Source organism: Pinus tabuliformis, chromosome 4_1 (assembly GCF_031772625.1).
Source record: "Pinus tabuliformis cultivar Carrire ecotype Pingquan chromosome 4_1, CPIR1, whole genome shotgun sequence".
Taxonomy (NCBI): Eukaryota; Viridiplantae; Streptophyta; class Pinopsida; order Pinales; family Pinaceae; genus Pinus; species Pinus tabuliformis.
Genome location: NC_142303.1, coordinates 485,903,019 through 485,919,296, shown reverse-complemented (window position 1 = coordinate 485,919,296; position 16,278 = coordinate 485,903,019). Strand labels below are relative to the sequence as shown.

The 16,278-nt window shown below is 37.5% G+C and overlaps 1 pseudogene; it reads right to left on the bottom strand.

Annotated features, from left to right (window-relative positions):
* Positions 1-12,217: 12,217 nt before the first annotated feature.
* On the bottom strand, positions 12,218-13,003 carry LOC149176617 (uncharacterized; annotated as a pseudogene).
* Positions 13,004-16,278: the final 3,275 nt, after the last annotated feature.

Sequence of the window (16,278 nt, the reverse complement as noted above, 5' to 3'; positions counted from 1 at the left end):
GTCTCGGTCGTGGAATTAATATGAACATCGAAGTCGTTTCGCTTTTTATTTATCAAATTTGTTGAGTAGATTATTGCTTTTGAATATGAATTGCACGATGATGATTAAATTGCCAATAATATTTACAACAATTGATTGATTGAATTAAGTCGAGTTCACACTCCTTGCAGTATTCTTTACATGTAATCTAAGCTTTATTTGTTAATTTTAGTTAGTGAATTTAGTCAAATTTGTGCAAAGCAGTGCTGGCATGGTTCATGTTTGGGAGTTCCTAGTGTGTTTGTTTGTTTTTTTTTTTAAAGGGGAAAACGGAATCCGCCTCTCTAGCTGCCACCACAGCAGGTCATTGTACTCAATGAGATTTGAACTTCGGTCTGCCCGGGCTTCGCCCATGTGACTTATCATCAAACCACACATAGTGTTACACGCTAGCACTTTCCCGACGATAGGGAACGTTGTCCACTCCACGTTCCTATATGATGTGAGTATGGAAAGGGATATTTTTTCATATTTCAGTTGAGTGTCCTTTTCAAAAAAAAATGGAAATGAATATTGCGAAAGAAAAAATATTTAGATAGCAAGTATAATATGAGGCTTTCCTATTTAGAATATGTTTTTTATACTAAAAAATTATAGATAATAATTTTTCAATATTTGAAAAAAAAAATTAATAAAAAAATACATTTTAATATGACCGAAAGAAATAATATAAGTAATTAATGGACTAAATCACTTTGGAGTAAAATAGAGATAGAAATAATAGAAGTAATTAATGGACTAAATCACTTTGGAGTAAAATAGAGATAGGTGCATATGTAATTTTGGATGAAAAATTAGCCCCAACATCATTTGTCACAAAAGTTAAGAGTTTTGAAATGTGCTTGTACACATTTTAGTCTATTTTTAACTTATAAGACCAAATAAAGAGGGAAACTCCTATTTCCACCTCTATAGCAAAGTTATTGCACCTTGACATGCAAGGGGAATAGTGGGTATTGAGTGGTCTTTACTTTAAATGGTTAAATGATTAGTTCAAGCTATATGTCTATATATTATGTTTTTGTGGGATTTCTTTAGCTTAGGATTGGTTCTAAGTGATGTCGGGTCTTACTCTACTTCAATGTGTTATTTAAGTTTCACTTTTATCAACATTTACTAATATTTCCCTATCTCCAAATAAAATCTAGCTATTGATTTGAAATGTGTTTAAGAGATTGAATAATATGGAGTTCCAAAAATAATATTTTTATAAAAGTAATGTAGGAGAATATTTGATTACTTGTTAATATTTTTATTTTTTTGAAATATGCTTATTTTTATCTTTTTAATATTTTAATATTTATTTTTAGATAGAGTGTTTTTTACTATTTTACTATTCATATTTATATAGTGAAAAAAGTAAAGTGTAATTTTATGTCTTTTCATGTAATTTAGCATCTCACTATTTAGGTGAAAGGTTTTTTTACCACAAGGCTGGAATTCATTACCACAATATACATACATATTGTACTTTCTTATGAATTTCAAACTATGACCTTATAATAGGAAACACAACATTCCTATTCATTAGGTCCATACATGTTCTACATTTTAATACACACATATAAAATATGTTTACATCATAAAAATATAATTTGCATGTAATAACTTTTGCTATCAATTACTTTTTACATAAGAGGCAGGTACTAAGCAACCACGCTGCATATCACACTTGTTTGGTTTGGAAAATTAGTGATTTATATATGGTTAAATGTTATTATGAATGTTTTTTTAAATGATAGTTCAATTGATAGATGAAATGGTTTTTTTTTTGCTAGAATTCGACAATACAATTTAGAACAAGATTGTGATTTCTTGTTGTTTAAAATGCACTTTTGAATACATAAATAGATTTAGCATCCTTAAACACTTTGAGCCACTCGAACTTTGCAGATTAAATCACTTAAACTTATGATTTTTAAAATTCTCTACCATATTCATATATGAATTTAGCATCCTTAAAAACATTGAGGCAATGCTTTTTACCCCGTAAGACATTCTTTTGGGAGATCTTCTTTGAGTTGTCACCCTGCATTTCTCCGCATTGTTTGATCAATTTTTAGACGATTGAAAAACCTTTGATCATTGGATTCCACAACTTTAACTGTCAACCAACTTCCTTGATTTACATTACTTAATTGACAACTTCTGTCATTGGTAATTTTCATTTATATTGACAATGTTTTGCTCCCAAACAAAGTTGAAGAAGGCCAAGGTGCACTTGAATGACTTCTCCCTATTCATATGGGGATGTCATTTTTCCTCCCGCATTTGAGCTCTAGCCCCACAGTCTTTAGCAGAAGTCTAGTCTTTTCTAGCAGTAATCTAGTCCTTTCCAGAAGAACTCTAGTCTTCTCTGACAATAATCTGGTCTTTTACAGAAGAAGTTTGGTCTTCTCCGACAGTAATATGGTCTTTTTCAGCATAAGTCTAATCTTCTCCAACAGTAATCTGATCTTTTCCAGCAGAAGTCTGGTCTTCTCCAGCCGAAGGCCAGTGCATGTCATCCCAACCTACCTCGGTGAGATCTACCTCCATTACATCTCCCGAAGGATTTACCTCCATCACATGTTCCTCATGCTGCTCACCCCATGCCTGTTTCCATAGCTTGAACAAATCTTTCTCATGGGGGCTCTTGTATGAAAAAAGCATATTTTTTAATATTCCCCTGAGCCATCTTGTTATTTAGGGATTTATACCTCCCCTTCATCCTAATTATCTTTTCGTACAACTGGGTCTTACTTTCCTGGTCGACCAATGTTTTATTAATCTTTTCAAGAAATTGTTCTATGTTTTTCGAATATTGCAGACCCTCGTTCGCACAACCAAGGTAGCCATGCATGATGACGTTCTCATCGTTGTCTGTCCACACACACGTTGTCTTCTTGGAGGAGTCCTTTACTATTGTTGCTTTCGCAGATTCTTGTTGCTCCTTCCGTTGTTTCTTTTTCGGAGGGCTCAAAGCCGAGACTTCTTTTTCAGTAGACACATGTTTCTTTCCCTTGGACTCAGATTTATTCTTCGACTCGATATGTTCTTTAACATTGTACATTTTTAAATAACATATTAAGTTGTTGGTATAAAGACTAAATTCATAACACATCATAATTAGAACCAGAGTGGAGACCATCTCCATGTCTATCCACACATGGAATTTTATTTCTTATTTTTTTTTATTGGCATACTTGGAATACATTGTGTGGGCACATAGTACTAGTAAGTTCCATGGCATCGTTAAAAGGCGTTGAAGTATGAGGGCACCCTGTGGGATACAAAATCTTTAAAATACATATGTTAGAGAAGAATTTACGATTAAGTATTTGGAAGTTACCAAGGTCCTTATATGTTGAAAGACTATAAGAGTAAAAAATCTTCAGTAACGTATTAAATTATTGGTATAAAAACTTTATCTTATTAAATTAATATAAATTCATTTTAACGTTATTTTATTAAAACATCGATAAGCAACAATTATTTGCTATGATTAGGACTTCAATTCAATAACATCAATTTCTACAAGGTATTTTAATACTTGTGAAGTTAAACAAGAAATGGTTTTCAAAGTTCTTTAGTAACATTTTTTTATTTTAATATTCATGCATACCATCATCATCATGCTTCATGGACCCAATGATATAACCTACGATTTCATTAGAATTGCGACGAGGATTCATATAATTTTTATCTTAAAGCATATCTTGGTAGTGAAAAGTCGAATTACAGAGGTATCATACGAAGTAGAGTAGGTACTATGGGGTTTGCATGGTCATCCTCATGGCATTTCTTTGACAAAATATGAAAACAGTGACGAGGTTATGTTAATTTTTTTTTTTTAAAGGATTTGGTGTATGTTTTATTTGTTTTGATTCAATTTGGGGTATTTTACAAATTAATTTGTAACTTGCAGTAATTGTCTATAGCAGTAATGATTGCGATTGACACCAAAAGTTGTGAACTTATGTAATGTATGTGTGGAGCATAGAACGTAGAATTTTATTTTACCATGAAATTCATATTTTGTTTGCAATTTTTTTTTAACTCGTACACAAAATTAATTATCACACTGGTCATTGTTTAGGGTATATAAAAATAAGTAAGAAGTAGCAAATATTGGTGAAGGGAACAAATTATCCAATTATTTGAAAAACAAATTATTTTATTAGGCACATAACTTTCTTCAGCACATGCTTTGCATTGGTCACTAGTGCAACATTCAATTTGGTTAAGATTCAGTTCAATACATCATAGATTCCACAGTTTCCACATTTGCGTGAAATGTTGTTGCGCCGGTCAACAGATAGTACTGAGCTTTGATTGAGCACTTGGGAAGGAAGTTGCACATGCCTCTGTTTTGAGTAGATTGTTTGATTGTATTGTATTTAACATTAAGATTTGTTTTTCACTCAAATTGGCCTACAATTACATCACATAACATATCACATCTTTCATCTATGCTCTTCTTCTATCTGCTATCCACTTACAATGTTTCTTTTGCAACATCTAGTACAATTGCTAGTTAAAATCATCTACTAGATTTTGGGCAACGTTTACGAGAGTCAATGATCGTTTCATTTATTAGTTAAACTACACATTTTTTAAATAAGATGTATAAAGTTGTAGTCTAATTAATTGATTTTTTGAGTCAATTTCGTACAAAATTTTTAAATATTTTTTAAAATTGTAAATTGTAAGTTGTAATTTGCAAAATCCATATATTCCATATTTTTTCAAAAACATTAAATAAATAGATTTAATGATATAAATAAATTAATAATTATCATATTTAGATAAATTCAAATTTTCTAATATTTAAAAAAAAGCACTCAGAAATAAGTTGCATAACATAACTAACATATCGCACATATGAAAATAACAAGAATATATATATAATCATATTTAGAGTTTTCTTGAATTATTTAAACACTTATAAAATATCATTGAGATATCACAAATATGAATGTAGAAATTAGATAAACATAAAAATCATCATAAATTATAGATTAAGTGATCCGAACTTAAACATGAACGCAACAACTTACAGATATAATCATAAACACAGAGATGCGGTGGAAAAACACTTCATTTCATTAATGGAAAAATATTGAACTATGCTTACAAACAGAATGGAAATAAAATAGTTCGAGCGATGTTAGCTTATCTTTGAAGAGAGGTGGCGGCTACATGCCTCTGAACTGTGTTACAATGAGGGTCAAAGGCCTATTTATTATTGAGAAACAATGAAAACCCTAAACATCCAAAAACCTAACCCTAGGAGATGAAGCACCAAAACAGTGGGCCCCGTTTGGGTAAATTGGTACATCAACTTCCCGGGGTCGTAACTTTGGCATACGATCTTTGTTTGGCTATCATAATACCCCATTTCGAAGATCTCGAAGAGAAGGTTGAAAAAAATGGGCAAGCCAATTTGAGACATTTTGGTTTCTCTGTTTTTCATAAAAATGTCGTTTAGGGCCTCAAAATGGCTCCAAAAGTTCAAGACCCAAAAAACTGCCAAAAATAGTAAACTGTGCTACAATTAAGGAAACCAGAAAATTGAAAGAGCCAATGTTGGTGGTCCAAGTGGAATAGGCAGGTGGCCACCAATATCCACCTGGATCATTCCTCCCCCCTTAGGAAGCAATGGTCCCCATTGCGTTGAGTGCCTCCATGAGATGGGGAAACTTCTGCTGAACTTGGTCCCTGGTGAGCCACTTGCTTTGGTGAAAGAGTTGGCCAGCATTGACAACCCGATATAGTTGGATCTTCTGCTGGCAAGTGCTCTTGATCCGTGTGTCCATGATCCGATCAGTGGTGGCCTGTTCCATGCAACGTGGGTTTAGCTCTGTTGGTGTGAGTTGTTCTGCAATGTTAGATGTGTCCAACAATGGTGGGAAGTATGGCCGAATGTGATCTACATTGAACACTGGGTGCATACCAAGGAACGGTGGGATGCTGAGCCCGAAGGCATTGTCATCGACGGCCTTGGTGATGGTGTATGGCCCATATTGGAGCGGGAAAAGTTTGCAATGGGGCCCAATAATGCGCTCTTTCTGCAAATGAAGCCAAACTTTGTCACCCACCTGGAACTTGTATGGCACTCGATGTTGATCATGGCGCTGCTTGTACTTAGCATTGGATCTGTCCAATATATCATGGACCTATTGGCGGATGTGTTGAATGCGCTCAATGAAATTGTTATCCCTTTCAGCTTCGGACTGCATGTGAGCCGAATCTACCTGAGTGGCTGTAAATGGTATGGCCACATCAATGGGGTGTAATGGCTAAAATCCCAGCCCTACCTGAAAGGGGTTGTGGCCTGTTGAGCTGTGGATAGCTCTGTTTTAGCTGTGTTGGACATAGGGGAGACTTTCATACCATGTGCATGGATGCTTTGAGTTGTACATGCGCAAAATGTGTACGATCATCATGTTGACAACCTCTGTTTGGCCATCAGTTTGAGGATGGAAAGTCGTGGACTTAGTGAGTTTTGTATCCAGCATCGACCAGAGACTTGACCAAAATGCACTCAAGAATTTTTTGTCCCGATCTAAGATAATGGATTGTGGGATCCCAAAGTGTACCCACACTCGCTCAAAGAAGAGCTTAGCAGTGGCCTCTCGTGAGATACTCTTCTTACAGGCCACCATGATGGCCATCTTAGAGACTCTGTCGACGACCATGAAAACGCAATCGTTGTCGTGCTTAGTAGAAGGAAGGCCCAACATATAATCCATTGAGACAGATTCCCAAGGTCGGCTAGGAGTAGGTATAGGAGTATACATGCCTTGCTTCTTGATGGTTGGTTTAGCAATGGCGTAGGCAGTGCAGAATCTAATGTACTTCCCAACATCCTGACGAAGTTTCGGCCAATAAAAATATTTCTGCAATACCGCCATTGTTTTCTCTACTCCGAAATGTCCAACGACCCGACTATAGTGTGCCTCCCAAATTATCTTGGCACGCTCACTTGAAGGAACACATATGTGTCTCAAGTGGCATAACAGTGCATCCTGAAGGTGAAAATTTGGAACTTTCTTCCCTTCCAGGAGTGTCTGGTATATGCTACCGAATTCTGGATCACTCTTGTAAACATGCGACCACTCTGATGTCTTGTGCCCACATGAGTTGAGCACAGTGATCGATGCCATGATCGGTGGTCTGCTGAGGCAATCAATGACATTATTGGTGTTGTCCTTCTTATACTTAATGTTCAAATGGAACTGTTGCAGATAGGTGGACCATTTCTGATGGCAATCGTTCTGCAACTTCCCTTGTGTTTGTATGAACTGTAGAGGCCGGTGGTTTATGTGGATGATCATTTCCTTCCCCATAATGTAATGCTTCCATTGACGACATGCTTGCATAATGCAATACATTTCTTTGTTGTAAGTGGGGTACTTTTGAACTGTGTCTGAAAGTGTCTCATTGTGGTAAGCCACTGGATGCCCATGTTGAGTCAGAACCGCCCCAATAGCATAGTCGGAGGCACCTGTCTCAATCTCAAATGGTTGTTGCAGGTCTCGTAATGTGAGCATTGGTGCAGAACAGAGGCGATTCTTCAACTCGGAGAACGCTCGTTGTTTGGTTTTCGACCAAAAGAACTTTGCTTTCGCTCCGCCCTTCGTGACTTGACTTAAAGGCCAAGCGATATGAGAGAACCCCAACACGAACCTGTGGTAGAAATTGGCAAGACCCAAAAAGTTGCGGAGCTCTGTTAGAGTGGTTGGGGCTGACCAATCTTGAATGACTTGTATCTTGGATGGGTCCACATGTACACCCTCCTCATCAATGATGTACCCCAGATATTGAACCTGGGTCAAGCCAAAAGTGCATTTCTCCAAGTTAGCACACAGCTTGTGTTGTCGAAGGGTTTGAAGGACCTGCCAAATATGGTGGAGGTGTTCTTCCCAACTCTGGTTGAAGATCAAGATGTCATCTAGATATACCACCACAAATGCATTGGTAAAGGGCCGCAAGATGTCGTCCATCAGTCTCATGAAGGTTGCAGGGGCATTCGTCAATTCGAACAGCATGACCAACCATTCGAAAAGGCCCTCCTTGGATTTGAAGGCAATCTTCCACACATCGGAGGGTTCGATAGGCACCTGGTGATAACCTGACTTCAAGTCAATCTTGCTGAAATATTTGGCCCCCTTGAGCTGGTCCAGAAGGTCATCAATCTGCGGGATTGGGTACCTATTCCGGACAGTGATCTTGTTCAGCGCCCGATAGTCAATATAGAGTCTCCAGGTCCCATCCTTCTTCTGTACCAATACAATCAGGCTCCCATAGGGTGATGAGCTTGGCCTGATGTGCCCTTTCTGCAGTAGTTCCTGAATCTACGTCTTGATCTCATCGTTCTCTAGAACAGAGTGTCGATAGACCAGTCCATTGGGTAGTGGCGCACCCAGGGTCAGATCGATGGAGTGCTTGATCTAACAGTGCAGAGGTACCCCTGTGGGTGAGGTGAAAATTTCCCTGTACTCCTCCACAACCTTGTCCATCTGTTGTTGCTGTGCAGAGGAGCCCTATCTGGAAGCCGTGGACACAACCTTCTTCTTGCCCTGGGGGCAAAGCATATGGAAAACGAATTTCCTGGTTTGGGAAATTATCTTACTACATTGCTTTGCAGTGATCAAAGATATGGCGGTAGGTAGGCCTACCTCCGTATCCTGTACAACTTATTAGCCAAAGTAATAATTACAGAGCGAGGTCTAGACTCATATACAACATGTCGCTTCCACAAGTATGGTTGTCCTAACAATACATCAGAAACTTCAAGAGGAGCAACGTCACACAATACCTCATCCGTGAAGGGCTTGATGCTATAGGGAAGGTGGCACTGTTGGCTGACGCGAAGATCTCGTCCTTGGTGAAGCCACCCGATGGTGTATGGTTGTGGATGTGTTGTAGTCTTTAGGCCCAGCCACTTCACGACTTCTGTTGAAATGAGGTTCTTTTGGCTCCCACTATCGACAATGAACTGCAACAGAGAACCCTTCACCCACATCTGTGAGTGGAAGAGGCGTTCCCCCTCCTTTGGATCTTCAGGTTCAATTTTCTGGATCTTTGTGGTGGCCACGGTGGCACTAGGCTCCGCATCAATGGTATGCTTCCCCTTGTCAGTCCCCTTATTGGGTTCTGATTCAGAGTCGGAACCTGCGTCTGATTTGGAAGCCTTCAACTCAGCCACCTATCACTGCTTGGTCCGACACTCAATTGTATTGTGAGTGGAGCTCTTATGGAACTCACACCATTTTCTCGTGTCCTTCTTCGTCTTTGTGGTATTGTTCTTTGCTTACGGCTTCGGCGGGTTGTCCTGGGTAGCCCCGCCTTAGCTTGGTCCCTTGTTCTATGGTTTGGGGGCGCCTTTTCCTTGCTTTGGATTCGCAGCTCCAAAGTACTGCTTCTTCTATTTAAAATTCTGCAAAATATTTATAGCGTACCGATACGCCGTGCCGAGTGAGGAAATGTCAATGAACTCCATCTTGTCCTAGATGTACTTGTGTAGACAGCCGCGATACTTGAGCACTAAATGCCACTCAGTATCCTTGGTACCCAGCTTTGTGCAAAGGGTATGGAAAGTATTTGTGAACTCCGACACATCTTGGTCCCTTCCCTGTCATAGCATGGTCCACTTTATGTATTTATCTTCATAGCTCCTGACAGGGTAATCCATCCACCTACAATACGGCGGTGGGATACCTCGCGAGAACACCTAGATTGAGATATAAGAAATAATCGTTACCATGTCATGTCATGATATTATTACCCTCTGATTGTCATTGTCGTTTCTTTATTTCTCTAAACACATAACTCCAACTTTCATTTTCGATATCCATGAGAAGTGAGTAAATAATAATAATTAATAATTAAATTAAAATTTAAAAATTATTTTTTTATTATATTATGATTTATGTAAGTTAAGAATAAGAGTTTATCTTTTTCATATGTAAGGAAACAGGTTAATGATCCAAAACTCAAAGGTATCTGACAAGAGTAAAAACCTACCTTTTTATAGACCACTAGTGGGTAATTCCAAGTGATTTGGTTTTCTTTGAATAACACCACTAGTGGGTAATTCCAAGTGGCTTGGTTTTCTTTGAATAACACCACTAGTGGATAATTCCAAGTGGCTTGGTTTTCCTTGAATAACATTGACGAGTCAATCTACATTGGCAAATAGTAGCCAGTGATGATTGTCCCTACTATTGGTTTGACAATTGAACTATGATTAGTTTGAGAGTGGAGATTTCCACAATTGTTTATATTGTCAAAAACTTTAGGATTTTTTTTTTTATTTTTTTTTTGTAGGTGTTTACCATGTTTGGTGTCAATTGAACTATCATTTAAAAAAACATTCATAATAACATTTAACCATATATAAATCACTAATTTTCCAAACCAAACAAGTGTGATATGCAGCGTGGTTGCTTAGTACCTGCCTCTTATGTAAAAAGTAATTGATAGCAAAAGTTATTACATGCAAATTATATTTTTATGATGTAAACATATTTTATATGTGTGTATTAAAATGTAGAACATGTATGGACCTAATGAATAGGAATGTTGTGTTTCCTATTATAAGGTCATAGTTTGAAATTCATAAGAAAGTACAATATGTATGTATATTGTGGTAATGAATTCCAGCCTTGTGGTAAAAAAACCTTTCACCTAAATAGTGAGATGCTAAATTACATGAAAAGACATAAAATTACACTTTACTTTTTTCACTATATAAATATGAATAGTAAAATAGTAAAAAACACTCTATCTAAAAATAAATATTAAAATATTAAAACGATAAAAATAAGCATATTTCAAAAAAATAAAAATATTAACAAGTAATCAAATATTCTCCTACATTACTTTTATAAAAATATTATTTTTGGAACTCCATATTATTCAATCTCTTAAACACATTTCAAATCAATAGCTAGATTTTATTTGGAGATAGGGAAATATTAGTAAATGTTGATAAAAGTGAAACTCAAATAACACATTGAAGTAGAGTAAGACCCGACATCACTTAGAGCCAATCCTAAGCTAAAGAAATCCCACAAAAACATAATATATAGACATATAGCTTGAACTAATCATTTAACCATTTAAAGTAAAGATCACTCAATACCCACTATTCCCCTTGCATGTCAAGGTGCAATAACTTTGCTATAGAGGTGGAAATAGGAGTTTCCCTCTTTATTTGGTCTTATAAGTTAAAAATAGACTAAAATGTGTACAAGCACATTTCAAAACTCTTAACTTTTGTGACAAATGATGTTGGGGCTAATTTTTCATCCAAAATTACATATGCACCTATCTCTATTTTACTCCAAAGTGATTTAGTCCATTAATTACTTCTATTATTTCTATCTCTATTTTACTCCAAAGTGATTTAGTCCATTAATTACTTATATTATTTCTTTCGGTCATATTAAAATGTATTTTTTTATTAATTTTTTTTTTCAAATATTGAAAAATTATTATCTATAATTTTTTAGTATAAAAAACATATTCTAAATAGGAAAGCCTCATATTATACTTGCTATCTAAATATTTTTTCTTTCGCAATATTCATTTCCATTTTTTTTTGAAAAGGACACTCAACTGAAATATGAAAAAATATCCCTTTCCATACTCACATCATATAGGAACGTGGAGTAGAGTGGACAACGTTCCCTATCGTCCGGAAAGTGGAAAGTGTTAACGTGTAACACTATGTGTGGTTTGATGATAAGTCACATGGGTGAAGCCCGGGCAGATTGAAGTTCAAATCTCATTGAGTACAATGACCTGCTGTGGTGGCAGCTAGAAAGGCAGATTCCCTTTTCCCGTTTAAAAAAAAAACAAACAAACACACTAGGAACTCCCAAACATGAACCATGCCAGCACTGCTTTGCACAAATTTGACTAAATTCACTAACTAAAATTAACAAATAAAGCTTAGATTACATGTAAAGAATACCGCAAGGAGTATGAACTCGACTTAATTCAATCAATCAACTGTTGTAAATATTATTGGCAATTTAATCATCATCGTGCAATTCATATTCAAAAGCAATAATCTACTCAACAAATTTGATAAATAAAAAGCGAAACGACTTCGATGTTCATATTAATTCCACGACCGAGACAATGAAAGATATCGATTTCGATATCAAGAATCGTTTTAGTTAGTAGCACTTATAAAGCGATGAGAATCACAGAATTGAAGGTCTATGTGGCCCTTTTATTGACGTCAGAAGATCGATTCCCACAGACTGGGGAAACGAATAAATGAAATTATTCAAGAACGCTTCAGATTGGGATTTCCTCCTTGCTTGGGCGGCGCGAGTAGGAGAACAATGGGAAAGAACGCAAACAGGGCGATGTTACAGCCTAAGAATGCGCAAAACATTATACTGAAATTCGAGCCAAAGAGTAGGCACAGCCATTTATCCCCAACAACACCTCCAACCGCATCACCGCCACTGCCGACCACTTCCATATACGTTTCCGCACCGCTTCGGACGTTTGCCTGGCCGCTGCCTCTGTATTAACTTTCCAAAGAAACCAAGCTGCCGGAACTATGGACAAAACCATTGGCCCCAGGTACAGCACTTCCCGCACGGCTTGTGAACCTGAAACGGCCAAGAAGATCAGGAAACCATAAATCGCTAGCTGAAAGATACGCGTGGCGTCTGATGTGTCGTCTGCGAGAATCGAACTGGCGACGATCGAGATCGAGGAGCAGGCCGTCCCTATGATATCCGTTTTATAAAAGAAGGGGGACGGGCTAATGCTGGTGGAAGAAACCGCCCAGGCACATGATGGCGTACCAGAGAAACGCGAAACCCCAAGATAAGAAGCCTCTTTCTCACCGGCTCCTGGTCACGATGCGGCGGAGCATGTGACCGCTGGTTAGGAAGCCCAGCAGACATCCACAGAAAGAAGCCGCTGCTACCGTCGGCCATCTCAACGCTGCGTCCCCCTGCAGATTGATCGATTATGGGCGCCAATAAATAAAAGAGATTAAAATGGATAGGAATCTGTAGACAGTAGAAATCTATGGCGGGGAAATTTAAAATTCAAATCGTGTACTTAATACTCGGTCTGTTGGATCGAACAAGATCACCAGTCAAGTACTTAATGAGATTGTGTACTAGATACGGTGAAAATACATGCTCGGGAGTCGGGTGGGTCTATTGCAGATTCCTCTGGGTCCCTCTGGCTTTCGCCTGCTCGGAAATATGGTGCGATCGGAAAACAAATGCTCATGAAGCAACATGCATGCTCATGGTAGCCATAAGGTACTGGCAACCAATAAATCTTATGCATTAATGGCCCAATAGCATGGGATTTATTGGTTGCCGTCGTCCAGCACACATGTGTTATCCATAATTCTCGCTAGAATGAGTCGTACGTTTCGGGCCCATCTACCCACAGGGAGGCCCATAAATGGAGGCTGCCTCAACAGATTGATAATCACATTTCCACCCAGCCTTTCCCTTTTCATTTTCCATTGTAGAGGTTATATATATCATTCGAGATGAGGGACTCATTTGCTTTTGCATTGGCAGTAATGGTAGTAGCACTGGTTGTGGGCAGTGCTGTAACACGCAGAAGATCCCAAGCGGAAGTTCCTTTTATAGTACTCTCGGATCCCTCCTCGTAGATCTAGAGGGAAACACTGCCTTCAGCGGTTACTACTACAAAGCATCGCGCGCAGGCTCACCCACCGCCTATGGGACTGGGGTTTGCAATCACGGAATCTCTCAATCTGATTGCACCACTTGTCTTAAAAACCTTGTGGGCCGCATCTGGAACATTTGCGGAAACGCCATCGGTGCTCGAGTTCAGCTGACTGACCATTTCATCCGCTACGAGCAGTACAACTTCTAGTTTAGTTATATATTCAACGTCTGCATGATTCTAATATCTCATATCTTCTCTATCTATGTTTAAATAAAACGTGATTCTCTGAGCAAGAGAATCTGATGCTGTGCTATTCTCATTCTCATAGGTCGTTATCTAAATCGTTCCACTGTAGCTGCCAATAATTTCAATCATTTTCACGGTGTCACCGCTTTTGTTTGAATTGCTACGAGTTACTTTCGGTATCAGATATCTTCTCATTTATAAAAGTTATATGCAAAGTTATATGCAAGAACCGTTAAGTTTAAAGGAGCAAAGAATCAATCAACCATTTATTCATTATTGATATTTGGTGGAGCAATTACTAAGCCCAGACCATTCTTTTGATATTATTTACCTTATTTTCCCTTTTCCATTGTTGAAGCAATTACTAAGCTAAGCCCATTCTTTTGATCTTGTTTACCTTATTTTACTTTTCTCAAAGGCGTAAGGAGAGCCTGATATTTCTCTGCCTTAACGGAAATGGCAAGCCTATTCTTTTGATCTTGTTTACCTTATTTTACTTTTCTCAAAGGCGTAAGGAGAGCCTGAGATTTCTCTGCCTTAACGGAAATGGCTTCCCTTCACATTGTATATAAACGTTATAAAAATGGCTTCTCGTGGTAGATATTTTTCAGTCAAAGCGAGTAGAAGACCTTAGAAAGTTTAGAAAGTTTAAATGGAAGACCAAATTTCAATGGGTATTAAATGTTTTGGGATTACAGAAGTTATATAATATAAATCTATTTTGTGATATGTTTAAATTAATTTAAATTATTAAATTCTATGGTATATAAATTTATGGTAGTGTCTTATATTTAAAAAAAAAACAATACTTTTTATTATATAATAAATTTTAAATTTTAAGTGAAACAAATTTATTAGTCCTTAGCCATGGGACTATTAGTAATCAAAATTAGTTCGTGACATTTATCTCTTATTAAATTAATCTAAGATTTTAGTCACACTTTTATAAAATATTGAGGTTTAATCTATCATATGGATGCAATTATTTTGGCCACTAATAAGATTTTCCATATGATTTCTTGGTTGAAATGATTTATATGATTGGTATTTTATGTACATAAACTAATGTTGACATTAGTTTATTAGAATTAAATGTTTGGTTTGGTATTATATATCGGTTGTTCTATGCCATATACCACACAACATGGCCATCTGCATGTAATGGCCATACACTACTTGCATGTACTTGCCATCTGATACTTGTGAACGGTTTGACAAGTTGCATTTTCGGGGTAAGCGGTTTCAAGCATGGTCTTCTTCTGCGCGGTAAAGTAGATTCTACTACTCTGCGGTGTCTACATGGTTCATATTTCCTTTAGGTTATCCTTTCACCCCTCCCGCTCAGCTGCTCAATAGGCCTAATTGTCCACGCACAATTTTCTACACCCTTGGTATGATTGGGCTTCACTCCCAAGAAGGCCTCTAGTAAGCAGACCACAGACCATGCCACATGATCGTTTGAATGTAATGGACATGTGCTACTTGCATGTACTTACCAGCTGCTACTTGTGAATGGTTCCACAAGCTACGCTGTCCGGGTAGGCGGTTTCAAGCATGGCCTTCTTCTACACCCTACAAGAGCTTCTGCTACTATGTGGTGTCTACCGGGTTCACAATAACTTTAAGTTATCCTTTCACCCCTCTCCTTCTTTTCCTTAGCTGGCCCAACTCCCCACCCACAATTTTATACAACCTTGGTATGATTGGGCTTCACTGCCAAGAAGGCCTCTTGTAAGCGCCTCACACTACAAATGGCACAATGGCTATTCAGTTGCTTTTGTGATATGCAAGTATTACTTGTGAACAGTTCCTCTGCGCCTGCAATAGCTTACTTCAGTGCCCTGCAATAGCTTATGCTCCCTGCAATCGCTTGCATGAATATTTCTTACATGCAAGTTACTTTTTGAATAGATTTTTCCCTTCTCCTCGTTCCTCTATGCCCTATAATTGCTCCAAAGCATGCATTTTAATGTCACTAGTAAGTGTACTAGAAGTGTGCCTAGTGTCTGTAAATGCATTGCTACGAGTTACTAGTAGTACATACATATGTTGTTGCAAAAGCTCTATTTATTTAAATATTCCAAATCTTGTATTGGGCTAGTTTTATACCTTCGTTCTAGTTAGATACCTCACATGCCTTCTAAACATTGAAGAACTCGTCCATTGTTGACACAAGGGTTTTCAGATACGAATTTTTATAGATAAAGGCTACCATTTAGGCCTTCACCCCATAAAGAAATACTTTAAGAGAAAAAAATAAAGCTTCCTTCCACTTACAACAAAAGGCACATGGTTTTTATCATAACATTGTACTAAATT